The following is a 10648-nucleotide window of genomic DNA, read 5'->3' on the forward strand; positions in this document are numbered from 1 at the left end:
GATACCCCCAGACACTGTTTTCAATACCCCAAGCATTCTCACTGCAACAGAAGAATAATTCCTTCTTCTGTAAAGTCTAAAGAGCCATCTCTGAGCAGATTTAAGCACCGTGCTACCCCTCTGAAGTCCCTAGGAGGTAAGGCACAATAGATTTTTGGTCCTAAAGGTTTTCTTTATGCATCTTCATGCCCTTGCTCCTACTTATCCCTCCCTACACCAATCTTCCCCCTCTTCCCTCCCCACTGATATCACTGACTCCTTGTAGATATTTGCAGACTGTGATGTCTCCTTTCAATCTCCTTTTTCCCCTCAGGCTATATATATTTAGTCTCTTTTCATATGTCAGGTCCTCAAAGACCCTTACCAGCTTTGTTGCCTTTTCTTTTATTAACACTTGAGAAAAACATCATAATGAATGTACAGAAGGACCTCACTAACCCACACTTCAGTATGCTTTATAGTTCACACAGAAAATGACACTCTCGCCCCTCCCTCTCTCAGCAAAGGTTTAATAGCAGATTCTAGATCAGAGTTGCAGCTCACTAAGACCACAGTCTTTTTACAAAATATTGACTTTGTGCAAGTTGATTATGAAGTATTCTCAGAAATAATTAAAACTAAAGTTGTCCAAGTTGTACTGCTGAGTAATGCAGTAGCCTTGCTTTTCTTTTAACTACTTGTTCACTTAATGCCTAATAAAATCCCATTAAAGGCAATGGAAAGACATCCCTGGGCTTTCATGGGAATTGCAAAATTGCACTAATTAGCAAAAATGAACACCTCACAATGGATTGCCCAGTCATTCGTATGAGCTGGCAAGGCACTATGATGTGTATGCATGCTCATGCAACTGCCACATATGCTATGGTGATATCCAGTTGATAAATACATTTATCACGCATCTTTGACCACTTCGTCTACCCTCTGCCCACACAGTAGCTCCCCCAGGACAGATTCCAACATTCCAACAGTTTCAAATGGCTGCCATTTTAAAAAGTTAACCAGCCAGAGAAATGTTTCCCCCTTTCTGCCCCAAAATTACCCCAGGTCCAGGATGGGCAAGATTCAACACTGGATCAGTGACAACTTTGCCATACATACAAATAATATAATTTTTAAAGTCTGTTATGACCAAAAAGGTGATTTTTTTATACCATTGGAAAGAGGGAGGTGCCCACCATCGCCATGGGACCCAGCACTTGATTCCAGCCCTGAAAAGGCACAAGATGTGAGTCTTTAAAACTGTGACAATTTTAGGAGCAGAAAAGCCATTTTAGGTTATTTTTATGGCTCCCTCAGAACCCAGTACAGTTGGTCTCACAGAGAGTAAGGCACCTGGCTTTACAGGTGGGAGGTGTTTGGAAAGTAGTCCCAGGAAAAAAATTGTACACCTCTTGAATTCATTCCTAGATTAGTTTTTCACATAAAGAATGACTTGCATAACAGACTTGGGCCTTCACCACTCATGAGTAATGCATCATTCCCCAACTCATGCTGCTAAAAGCTTTATACAACACCACACCATCATGCCTTCTCTCTTTATATTCATACGCAGATATTAGGATTGATAGATTCAAAGCCACCTTAGGGATTTAAATGCACAAGTCCCATTGAAATTAAAGAGAGCATGTCCAAAGCTCCCAGGCAGCTCTGAAACCATCAGCCTGGTATTGTATATGGTATACTATTGTACAGAGATAGTTACACGTGTGGATGTAGGTATTCGCTGTAGTTAAGTGGGCAAAGCCACTTTCATTATAAATCTGTGTCTGGTGATTTACACCAGCTGAGGCTTTGGCCCATAATGTATCTGAAATTATCTGAGTACATGTTCTGAGGAAACAGTAGGGCCCACCCAGCCAGCAGCATCTGCAATGGCAACACCAGGCTGGCAGAAGTGGCTCTGGCCAGCATTGGCAGTGGAGGAGTTAGAAGGGGTGAATGCAGTGACTGGGCTCCCCACTAGGGTTAGGGGAAGAAGCTTCAGGATCCCCACTTGGACTGAGTCGGAGGAAGAGGCCCGTGACCCCCTGCAACACCCTATAATGGAGGCATCAACCCATCTACCCACCCCAGGTAACAAACAGCAGCCACAAATCCTTTCAGCACTCACATAAGGAGGGGGGCCCAGAAAGCACTTCCCTTCTCTGCAGTGGCTCTCGTCATGGCCCCTGTAACTCCATCCACTTCCTGCTGCTTCCTGCAGGACCTGATCCCTGCACCTGATAGGTACCACCCACTCCGCCTGCCTCTTTAGTGGATGCAAATAACTAATGGCTATAGACTTGGTTCTATTGTAGTGGTGATGGTACAGTCATCCAGTTAGTGTTGCTATAGCTACAAATAAACGTAGTAATGAATGTTACAGGTATGATCACCACAAACCATTGATTATGAGGGAATTTAAAGCCCTAGCAGAAAACAATATTGACAAGAAAGCTGGGCCCTGGCTGGCTCTGTGCCCCACTCCGAAACTTCATGTAGAGCGACATTCACCCCTGTGCAGAGGACCAGCCTGAGGCCTATGCACCACTTATGGTAAGTGCTATTTTGAGGCCTTGAGTGGAAATTCAGAGCTGCACAGACCTTGTTCTGGCCCCAGGATCGGAGTGAATTTCCCCAGAGCAGGACGCATTTTTTTTCCTCTCCCATGGCCAAACTGTACATTTTAAGTGCCCATGAATGACACCTGGCTATTCTCTACCTCCTGGGTGTAGACACCAGTTTGCCAAAAACGGTGGCATGGTTGGTGACTCCAGGCAGAAGTAGCACCCATGGTTAGAGACTGTGCATTCCTTTCCGTCAGCCTATAATTCAAAGCAAAGAATTTCTTTGATTCATTGCATCTCTTTTTCTGGCCACAGTTTGTCTGTGAGAAGATTGCAGTTTTTGCAGGTCTAGTCACTATTTGAAATCATCTGCAAAGTTATTAATCTTCAAGTAATTCTTGGTCTATAATGCCGCCACAAGCAGGTTGTTACTAGCATTTGACATTTGAAATTCAAAATGTATTGGTTAGTTTTGATTGGGTGCAAAGGTTGCATTGTATTGTTTCTGCCCCCTGAGCTTACCATTTAGAATCAGATTTCCAGCATGAACTGGTGCATGTGTGTTCAATATTCACTTTCCAGAAACATTTGCCAATATTTGCTTAAATGTGACTGTTTCCATAAACTTTCCTGGAAATAAATGTCTGTCTTTGATTATTCATGGAAAGAAAAGGGATGAGAAACCAGGCAAAGCTAAATTTTGTTGGTTATTATTATTTACAGAAAAGTTATTGAGGCATTTACTGTGCTCTACAGATAGGGTCTGCCAGGTGCGGTATGCAGTAATCTGAGTATAGAGTACCCATCATGTTTACTCAGCTAAAACGCCCATGGAAGTTGCTAAAGAGATTTGTCTGGGAAAGAACTGCAGGACTGAGTCATAGGGTAGCCAGCCAGCTCATTCACCAACACAGCTTGTAATTGTACCTTAAGCCTACCGCAGAAATAACCCAGACTGCAAAAGCTGGTGTTTTTAACTGTACAGAGGAAAGTTCTACTGTGCACTGTGAAAGTAGAAAATTATTCAAACAGCATTTTTCTTGCTCCCGGCTAGTATTTTTTCCTTTGGAAGTTGGCAGCCTTTTTAGTGAGGGGCTTATCTCAAAAGGCCCAGGGCTTCACTCTGAGAGGTTAAAATGAGCAGCTGCAGCTCCCCATGATGTCAGTAGGAGATGTGGATGCTCAGCACTTCTGAAAAATCAGCCCCCCCCGTTTGCTTTTGACTGCTTTCTCCTCCCCGTACAGCTAAGTATCTCAGCCGTTCGCTTGTTCCCTCCCAAACTAAGATCCTTTCATCCCCAAGACACCTGGTCTCCATTTCCAACATCATTTAAAGCTTCCTCCTCCCGGTGTTGTGTTAGTGCAGGTTTTTATCCCACCTTTGAGCCTTAGCAATGCTTTGACAAGTGTACCCTGTGTGACATCACAACATCTAGTAGGAGCTCACTTCTGGCACGCTGTGACCAGTCTCTAGGCCCACATAATAAACTGTAAGTGGCCCATAAGGTAAGGTTTTAATTACAGGTGGACTGAACCGAAAACTGAGCTCCAAAAAGTAACAAACACATTTTGTAGCTCCGGCCCCTCTCTAGGGTAGCATCTCCTGTGCTATGCTACAGCTGTTCAGTGGTCAGAAGAGCAAGCCAGATGCATGTTTTAATACAATTGAGAGCTGCAGCTCCATTTTACGTACGTTTCCTTATGTAATTAGTTATCCACCTCCCACACAACCCATCCTGTTTAGAATTAAAATTGTACGTATTCTTTATTTTGGTCTATATAACTATATATGTCCATAAACTAGGGCAGGATGATTGGGAGGGCAGAGGATGGAGCAGGCAGGCTGGCTTGTGGGGAAGGGAGGCGAGTGGGGCTATGCTGGTGAAGTGAGTTAGGAGGTACATCGAGGGGGACTGACCGGCTGGGACAAGGGGTGCAGAAGCAGGAAATGGAAGCAGTTGAAAGCATGAAACAGCTGGGTGAGGCTTAAAGTGACCAGAGTCTCAAAGAATAAACAGGGCAGCTATCACCTGGAGAGGCGGGGTGATAGCTAGCACTTGGCGGGGGGAGGATGGGCACGTAATACCTATCACTCGGGGGAGGGAGCAATACCTATTGCTTGGGGGCATCAGAGCCTGCAGGGAGGAGCAGCACTACTGAGTTACTGGGGGGCAGGAGGGGAGGGGAAAGTTGTTGCTGAGCCTCCTTCCCCTGGACATGTTGAAGGGCCTTGCGGAGGCTGCATGCTACCTGGGGTGCAGTATGGGCTAGTGCCTTGCGGTCTCTTTTCCTCAATCTCTCTCCAGTGCAGATCCCAGTGCTTCCTCCCCTGGCCCCTGTGGGGAACCCATTCCCTGCACTCACCCAGCCCGCACACTATTCCTGGGCTTGAGCTAGCTCTCGTCAGGTTCCTGCTTGCACGAATGTTGACAATGCTCTTGCCCCTGGAGAGTCCTGGTGTTGATACCAGCAGAAGTACTGGTTTCACTTGATGCCACTGTGACCGGTCTCCACCTGGAGGTGCTGCTGCAGCTGCTCTCCTTGGAGGCAGGAGCCAGTGGAGTTTATTCCCAGAGCCTGCAGCAGTGCCCCCCGGCTGGTGGGGTAGGGGGAGCTGCTGAGCATAAACCAGTTCACTTAGATGTCCAAATACTAAGGTGCCAAATTTCCCACACAGCCCCTTGAAAGACCGTGTTTGTCCTGGGAAAGAACTGGCCAGCTGGTCACCTTACCCAAAGCAGACCCCTCAACTGCACCAAATTGTGCAGGATCTTCTGCACTTTGGTGGCATGAGGCTGCCTGTTCCACGGCAGAGGCAAGCAATGTTCCACCCCAACCAAATACGCTGTAGCCTTGGGGAAAGTATACGGGAGTAGGAGGTAGCAAATGATGAGGTCAAACCTCAGCCCTACTGACTGTACTTGCACTTCACTGCCCTTCTTGCTTACCAAGGCTTCATACCACAGCCCTAATGTCGTAGCCTCCCCTCAGTCAAGCGATGTCATACCAGTTTACTTCAGGTGAGTTGGAAACAGAACCCACGTCTTAGCTGCTCTGTCATGCTGCCTTTCAGTTACTTAGTTATCCTACCCACTAAGGACTACACCACCTTCCCAGTACCAGAACTCTGAAATGCCAGGATCTGAAGTGCCAGGGTTCAGAACCTGCTCGTGGGGCTTTATGGCTGCCTGTGATGGAATTTTGTAGATGGTTTGTTTAATGTATACAGTCAAAAAACATTTGTCAAACAGGTTTATAGTGAACCATTATCATCTGTCAATTCGGGTGCCTCATGTAACAGAATACAGGTGTTCTACATTTCAGTTATTGTCACGTGTTGATTGCGGGTGTCCAGCACTGGAAATTGAGCAATATGCCCAGAATGAACCACCAATCCGGGGCAGCTTGAAGCACATGGGAGTCAGGGACAGCATCCAACTGGGAACCAGAAAGGAAAGGACAAGAACCCAGCATATTTACACTCCAGACTTCTATGCACCACCACGTCTTCTCAAGCCCACCTCCTGTCTCACTGAGGCACAATGTGTGGCTTCCTCGCTATGGAGCAAACCTAATGCCTGAGGCAGTGACTAAGGGACAACAAGTGACATCCAGCATGGGCTCAGCTCCACTGTCTAGCACTCGCCTCTCGCACAATGAGTGAAGGGGAAGTGATGAGCCAATATGTACCCAGCTCTTAACTCTCTGCCTCTCGGTAGGGAACTGTGTGTCTTCCAGTTAGCAGAGGCAGCCCTGGGACTAGCTAGCTCAGCCCACAACCAGCTCTTTAGCCACCATGACGTGACTAAGGAATTTAAATAAACTATTTCAGCAGCATAACCATCAGAGGCCAGACTGGGCCTAGCATGACCATATGTTGGGTCAGGACACAGGGAACATCCCTTCTTATTACATACCCCATATAAAGGGCCAATCACAGTCATTGTCCGTGACCTTGGGGAGTACAGGGGTTTCTCCTTTTGTGCATCCCCAGGGGGGACCCACGGCTGTGAGACACCTCGGTACCACATGCCCTTAGCATGGAGAAGCCTTGTCTGTGCCTGCCGGGGTCAGCTTGCTGACTCCCCCAGCCACGGGCAACACAAGCACTCCCCTCTCAGACTATGCAGGCTCCACTGTCCTTCTGCAGGTTAATGATAGGGATGCTCAAACCCTCGACGTGTCGCCCTGGAGGACCAGCTCCTGGTCCACTGGGCACTCATAGAATTCCCAGATTCACTGCTCCCAAAGGAACAATACCCACCCTAGATCACAGTGCCACTTAACGCACAGCACTTAGATGTGTTATTAGCGAAAAGAAGCAAATGTTTATTTAGCAAAGCATACAGGTTGAAATGACAGCAAGTAGAAATATTGGAAACAAAGGGTTACATGTAAAAAAAAAAAAGCATAACATGCATGCTAGAACCTAGACTTAAATAACAAGTACTGTCCTGTCTAATGAGGTTTAGTTCACTCAAAGTCTTGCAGCATTTGTCAGCAAGGTTGACTATGACCCTCCTTTCATAAGGCAGAACACACTGACAGTTCATCTCCTCAGTAAAGAGATCCAGGGGGTACCTCTGCAGTCATAGTTATACCCTCCCGAAAACCATTGTCTTTACTTGTAACCAGGATTACCTCCCCCCTTGCTATTTTTGTTTTTCCTGCAGGTTTCCTCTTCTGTGTTTCTCACTCTTTTGATTAATAGCAGGCTCAGTAACGCAACCAGGCCACTGTTGTGATGCATACAATGCATGACACACTCCCTAACCAGACAGAAGCATCTCCTACCCTGTGCCTGAACAGAAGCTGTCCAAGGCCTGTCACCAGCTGGTGATTTGCTTTTAAATTTCAAGAGCACAATTCCCAGCATAGACACACAACTTCTTAAATATTATCCTTACATACATTTCCCAGTGACAATGCCGACTCGTAAATTACTGGCTCTTGGTACAGCCCTTATATACCATCCTCTGGTGAATTATTATGCATACACCTGACGAGGGACCGCCTGTAAAACCATATGCATCGCCTCTGTGCTGTTGTCAGTTGGCATCAAGAGGCCCCAGGGTCACAGTCACACTTTGCCCCAAAGAAAGTAGGGAGGTGATGGGGACCAGGCAAGCCTGCACGTGCACCCGCTTACTCAGATGCACACACACCCCTGCTGTGCACAGACAAGCTCTCTTTGGGAGGTGCCGTTCCTCAAGACCCCCAGTTAAGTGCTATATCCTAGATAGGGTTGTCAGTTTTTCCGTGGATGTGATGCAGGTGACTAGCGCCTGTCTTGGTTTGAGATTATTCTACGGTTTAGGTTTAGTGCTGCCGTCTGGCTGTGATACAGTCAGACAATATGAACTAGGTACACTTCATGAGTTGTTCATTCTTGTAGAAAGCACAAATAGTTTTGGCATAATCTATGCATATAATATATGTAAAGTAGGGTCATAGGTTCCTACATGATTAGAATAGCACACAGAAAACTGTAGTCCAAATAAATACAGTTTAACATTGTCCTTTATCTGAAAAATAATGCTGAAAAATAACTTGTAAAGGTATCAGTTTTTCCATAATGAACTTGCTTTATGATGGACAGCTGGGAAATTGCAGTTTGACCTCATCACAAACAGCCACTAGCAAAAGCAGCCTGGCATAGGGTCAACATTATCAATGAAACAAGACACCGTGAATGATGGGACAAATCTTTGCTCATCTTTCTTACACTAACAGGCCAGATGAAGCCAGTGGACCTGTGCATGTGAGTAAAGCAAAGAGTATTTGCTCATAATCATGTTACTAATAGCTTAGCAGATGTTGTCTGTAGTTAGCTCCCCTCCTGATAGACCATTCTACCACTATGGAGGATACAAACAACATATACAAAATTTAAAAAGGGTAAAGGATTTATAATAAATAATAAGAAGGCACCTGCAACTGTTCAGCCAATCAGATTATTCCATTGGCAGTTCCTCACGATGCCTCTTCCAAAGAGATGTCAGCTATTGACTGGCCAGTGGCCTGATGCACTGTCACTCTTGGAAGAGGCCCCTTTTTAAAAAAAAAAAATACAAAGCTCTTTTTAAAAAATCACAGAAATGCAATGATGCTTTTGTATCTATTTTCAGGTCTTCCCTGCTTGGGTTTACTGACAGTATAGCATACTCGCACTTGCTGTACTCCATGGTGCTTACTGTTACTCAAGCCAGAAGGCACCAGAGGCAGGGGGCTCCCTTACAAATAAGTACTAGGTTGCCTCTGGTGCAGTCTTTATGGTATGAGTGTTAGCTTCTTTGCTTCAGTTGACTGTGCCACTCTTATAGTAACACCCTTATACTATAGGTGGTACCTGGGACAGTATGTAGCTATTTATAGGATGTCACACTACTAGCCAAATGGCACTGATATTTCAAATTCATGCATCAGCACAAAAGCCCAGCCAGATGTTGTGTTGCAGGTAACTGAGAGCCCCTTAAATCAAGGCACTGGGGCTTAGATTGTGATCTTTGTTACATTCGTGTAAATACAGCTCAACGCCACTAAATTTAATGGTGCAACACTAGTGTGATACCATTGTAGCAGAGCAGAATCTGACCCAGACATTTAATAGTGAGGTATCATTAATAAAGCTGATGGTTATGTGTCTGCACTATGTAACTATCCATCCTTACATGGACTAAATTCCCAAGTCCTGTCCCAGCATGCACTGAGTTCAGTGTAACAACAGGCACTGTATTCAAAAAACCTAGTCAAATGTACTGATGAAGGGTGTCCTTAGTTTAACTAATTTTGTTTAGACTGAATACTGCACACTTGACATTCGAGGGAATCAGGTTTAGAGAACTCTTCTGGATGAATGCTGAAGGTTTCCGAAGAGGAGACGAGAGCAACTAAATTCCAAACAAAGCCCTGTACTTCTTCTGCAAATATTTTGCCAAATCTCCTCACCTTTCACACCTCCTATCCAAACTGCAAACACAGGCTGGCAAATAATGTGAGTATCCATGCAGGCAATGCTGATATTCAGGTAGTGGTCCAGATGGTGCCAATTCGGAGGTTATATATCCAAATGTTTAGTAGAAAATAGAAAGCTCTCAGCCGTGAAAGGCAATCACCATGCTTCCTTCTCAATGACTGGCTTGACAGCTTGCTATGATCACAGATGTGCAAGAGAGCTAGCCAGGTGTTCTATATCAATGAAAGGCAACACACACATAATCACCATGGTTCAGTCAAGCAGTTCAGTGGAAAAAGGAAGAAGAAAACTTTATTGAAATGTTTAGATTCACATTAATTAGCTAGTCATAGCATCTTGATTTCATTGGCTTTCACTAGCCCTAAGGAGGGTGCTTTTGTCTATTAGCGTCTTTTGCCCACTACAACAGTAAGTATCCCTTGGCAAGTAAGTAGGCTAGGTTCAATAACTTCATTCTTACCTCTTCTCTGGCAGGGTATTTACTTGCAATCTGTGTGGCTCACAAGTGTTTTATCCTTTTCCCGCCTTTCCTTTGAGACACATTTTTTTCCCATTGTAATCCAAATTATAGGACACATCTCTCTTTGTATTGGCTAATGAGAGGAATTCAATGTAAAGCATGTATGTGGACCTGTTAGAGTAGCAACTCTCAACCTAGTTTTGTTTCATATCGTATATGTCAAACTCTCGTTAGACCAACATCCAGTATCTTCTCAGCTAGGCTTGATCTGGTGTAAATTTGGTACAATCAAGTGGTTGCAGGACAAGTCTTACTAATTAATCGATTAATAGATTGTCAGGCCAGACAGAACCATTATGATCAATTACCCTGACCTTCTGTGTAACACAGGCAAGGGACTTTTCCTTAGTAATTCCTGCATCAAGTCCATATCTCGTGATTTAGAGCTTATTGGCGAATATATAGCTGGGGACTAGCTGCTGAGTGAAGGAGTCCTACCTCATATGATGAAATACACATGGTTGTTGAGGAGTTATATTGCAATTAAAGTTTTTCATCCTCCCATGTCGAACCTCCATCAAAACCTACAACTTCCCAGAAAGGCTTAATCAATTAGTTTCAAGTATTTATTACAGATTGAAGAAAAGCCAAGAGCAGATCAAA

Source organism: Natator depressus, chromosome 6, assembly GCF_965152275.1.
Source record: "Natator depressus isolate rNatDep1 chromosome 6, rNatDep2.hap1, whole genome shotgun sequence".
Taxonomy (NCBI): Eukaryota; Metazoa; Chordata; order Testudines; family Cheloniidae; genus Natator; species Natator depressus.